This window comes from Petaurus breviceps, unplaced genomic scaffold, assembly GCF_028583685.1.
Source record: "Petaurus breviceps papuanus isolate PSGF00001 unplaced genomic scaffold, PetGlider_PUasm1.0 126, whole genome shotgun sequence".
Lineage (NCBI taxonomy): Eukaryota > Metazoa > Chordata > Mammalia > Diprotodontia > Petauridae > Petaurus > Petaurus breviceps.
Window position 1 is genome coordinate 80167784 of NW_027185655.1, and position 4340 is coordinate 80172123.

General features: G+C 35.4%; 1 pseudogene; it reads right to left on the minus strand.

Moving 5' to 3' along the window:
- Positions 1–610: 610 nt before the first annotated feature.
- LOC138171166 (large ribosomal subunit protein uL11 pseudogene) lies at positions 611–1033 on the minus strand (annotated as a pseudogene).
- Between the last annotated feature and the right edge of the window lie 3307 nt (positions 1034–4340).

The following is a 4340-nucleotide window of genomic DNA, read 5'->3' on the forward strand; positions in this document are numbered from 1 at the left end:
GTCAGCTGTCAAATCTTGCCAATCAATCAAAAGAGTAAACTACTGCTTTGAAATTTGAGTTAAAGCAGGTGATGTAGGGGCGGCCAGGTGGCACAGTGAGTAAGAGCACTGGCCCCAGACTTGGGATGAGCTGGGATCGAATCTGGGTTCAGATACTTAGCACCACACCCAGAAATAACTGGCCGTGTAACCTTGAGCAAGTTACTTAACCCCAATTGCTTTAAAAAAAAAAAAAAAGCAGGTGATATTAATCTAATCTGGAAGATGGAATTTAGCTGTTCAGCACAGAAGCAAACAAGTTAAGTTAAAATGAACAATATACTAGGAACAATGTGATAAGGACAAAATGGCCTAAAAAATAACTGCAAGGATATAAGGATTTATTAATCCCAGTTGGTTTGGAGGACTATCCGAAGCTTGGTGGAGGAAGTACAACCTCAGCTGGATTTGAAGGAAGAGAATTTCTTTTTTAAAAATACATAAATAGGTCTTTTTGTTATTGTTGTCAAATGTTAAATTTATTGCAAGTTTCCTTTGAAGCTTTTAACTTGCTGGGCATTCAACAGCCACCCTACTGATGTCATCAATGACATCATGAGGATGTCAGCCATCAATGTTGCAGCCCACACATTGGGCTGTCACAATTAATGGTTCCAGAGAGATCTCTTGCCAAGAACCGGTGCCTCATCTGTCGAGCAATGTTGACAATCTCATCAAGACTGATGTTTCTATTGTGTTTAATATTTTTCTGCTTCTTTCTGTCCCGAGGAGGTTCCTTTAGCATTTTAATGATCAGGGCTGAGACAGAAGGTTCAACCTCAATCTGAACCTGTCTTTTCTGAGTAGGAAGCTTCACTGTGATCCTTAGCCCTTTCCAGTCATCGGTTGCCTTGGCAATGTCATCACCATCCTTTTTGGGAGACAAAACCAAAGGACCAATTTTGGGGGCTAGAGCTGATGTGGCATCAACTTCACCACCAGTGCATCTTAAATACATAACTTTAATTTCATTTGGGTCAAACTTGGGTGGCATAGTGGTGACAAAGGTGGAGACTTGACCTGGACACTGTAGGGTGGCTGCTGATGTCAGATGAACCTGGATTCCAGAAGACCAAAAGAAGTTGCACCTTCGCCACCAAAGCTGGAAGCCAAAAGCAATAAGTTGATCTTTTTAATCTTTTATTATGAATTTAAGGAATAAATCAAGCATTTCCACAACAAAGTAGAATAGAAAAAAAAGATGATTGTATATGAAACTTTGAAACTATTATATACAAGTTGCTTATAAGGAGAGAAAAGATTTCAAGAAACATGTGAGGAGGGAATACAAAGCAGGTATAACTGATATTCTGAATGAATATAGTGATTCTAGGGAAGGTGGGATGTTAGTGTTATTTCATTTTGACTGGAATAAAAAGTACATGAAATAAAATTATCTAAGACTATGAAGACTAATTGTAGCTAAATTGCAGAGGGCCTTAAATATAAGATAAGGATCCCACATTTTATAGTACAGGTACAGGGAGATGTGTAAGGAGTTATGAGAAATGAAGTAACATTGGTTTTGGTTTTGAATGCTCCCTCTGTTCTCAAACTTACTGTGTTTAGCATGATCCTAAGCAGAATTATTCTTGCTAAGAAGAACCAAATAATCAATGTCACCTCATGGAATGATTTTTCTCGCCAAGGATGGGTGCTGAAAGAGATGCTCAATTTACAATAAGAATTCAGTATGGAACAAGTAATTTGTACCTATGGGATTACAGGATCAAAAATCTAGAGCTAGAAGCATCTCCAGGCCTTGTAGCTCAATCCCTTAATTTTACAAACTGAAACTGAGATTCCAGAAGTTTCAATGATTGACCAAGGTTCACCTGTGTATCCTGTTTATGAGGAAAGATCAAATACCAAAGAGGCCAAGGCAGACCTGCCTTAAACTTGCAATCATGTGGTCCAGGTCACAATTTCACTGGAGTAGAGAAGGACCTGATATCTCCATCTCTGTCTGGAGTCACACAACACCAACTGGAGATTAACAGCCAAGGGGATACCACCTAGCAACTGATTCTTTTACCTGCCTCAGCATTTTACTAAAACAGCATGATGGCCATAAAAATTATAATGTCACACCAGAACAGTAAATTCTTTCATTAACAGTCTCCTGGTAATTTTAGCCAGGAACTATGTGAACACACTCTCTGTGATGTGTTGGGGAAGGGAGGGATATGGCCCAAGATACAATGAAAAATGATCTGCAAATTGGTGGATATATATGGGGTTATATATTTTACAAAATTAAATGTTAGAGCTAAAGGATAATTTAAAGATGATTTATTTTGAAATATTTATAATTTACTCAATTATGATTAAAAAAAATAGTACTCCTAGATTGTGCTTGGAGTCAAGAATGACTAAGTAACTGAAAGGAAGAAAAAAAAGAATGAATAGTTGGATGACTAAGAAAACATTTATGAAGTTCCTAGTATGTGACAAATAATTTACTAAGGTCAAAGGATGTGAATATAAAAAATAAAAGGAAAACAATCCCTTCCCTCAAGAAGCTTATGTTATAGGGAGGAATGTTGTACTTCATTAAATTAAAAGGGATGGAGGAATGGCAAATGGAGAGGTAGGAAAGGGTTACACACTTTCAAGTAGCAATGGAAGTACTGATTGAATCCAGAATTGAAATTGGGAATATGTATACTTAATATAGATCCATATTTATAGAGCAATACTGAAAGCAAAACATTGCTTTCTGCATGATCCAAATATAGTTATCTAGTCCAAATTAGAATCGATTGGGTTAAGAAAAATTGAGTATGTAGGGCTGCATGAGTTTATGCTATGTGACTAAGAATTCTTGTATTAGATGTGGCAAGAGGTTTTTGATTATTACTATTTGTTTTCTCACAGATTCCTGACTTTTGTGGCCCTAAATAAAATGGGAAAGAGCTAGATGCAATGCATGGAAATTTCAGAGAAGAGGATCTGTGGAAACATAATAACAATGTGCAAAAGAGAAAATGGCTGCTTTGGATTGCTTTTAAACTGAGAGTAACCAACTATTTGCCAATTTGTAATTAAGAGAATTCTTTTGTGTGTATGGGTTAGCCTAGATATGCCCTACCTGGTATCTCTCCAACTTTGGTATTCTATGATTCAAATTGGGAAGGAAAATTTTCTCTGTATCATTTGTTTATCCTTCTATAAAGTTCCAGTCATTTGCTCTAGTAGACAGAGCTTTGACATCAAAGCCAGCAACAACTATTTTCAAGTCCTTTCTCTGACTGATTCTCCATGTGACTGCAGGCAATCACATCTTACTTTCTGTGTCAGTCCTCTTAACTACAGGTGGAATTATCATTATCAGTTTTATATCTTCTATATAGAAACTAGATTTGGAAAATTGCTTTAACAATAACAAAACTCTCTTGGACCATATGTATCATAAATTTAAACCTATAATATAAAATTCAGATGTCAATAAATGATTTCATTTATAAGCAGTGTGGAGGGATGGACTTTTATAGCAATTAAGAGATGTGGGTTCAAATTCAGGCTCTGATTTTTGCCAGATCTCAACCTCTTTGGGCCTTAATTTCCTCTTCTTAAAAATAGATCAGGCTAGCTGACCTTTGAGGTTCCTAATGCCTTTAAATCTAATGAACCATGCATTCAATCAATCAGCATTTATGAAACTCTTTTTTTATAGGAACTGTGCTAGGCATTGTCTTTAGGCAATATGTTTTCTTTACCTGGTATTTATACAGATAATTCACTTGATTTCATGTCTTTGGTACCAGTCATCTGACACAGGCTTTGAAACCAATAGTTAACACAACATTTGAAAAGCTTTCCAGGAGGCTGGCTGTAAAAAAATCAGTGAACAAAATATTAAAAAAACTACTTCTAATTATATGTGTTAAAACTGATTTCATAATAAAATGATAATTGGAGCTTTTGATCCTTCTACCCTTTGTGTAGTTGTAAGTTGAGCAAAATATTTTCAATGCTTATAAGAAATCAGTTTTCTCCAAAATGCCCTCCTTGAGGTTTATTTTTTTTAAATAAGTTCAGTGAAAAGAACACACTGATTCTTTAGTAATAGTATGTACAGTAAATATAATTAATTGGTTAGTTGCCTTAATGATAGAAATAAATGGATTATTTTCAATATTATACCTCAAATGACCAAGTTCTTACCCTTTACCAATATCTGATATAGCTTTTCTCAAGATTCCTTCTTGTGAATAATATTCTTTATTTTAGTTACTCATAATTACCTTTTTGTTTCAAAATGTGAACTCAAGATAAGTCCTTAGTATGGCACCATCATT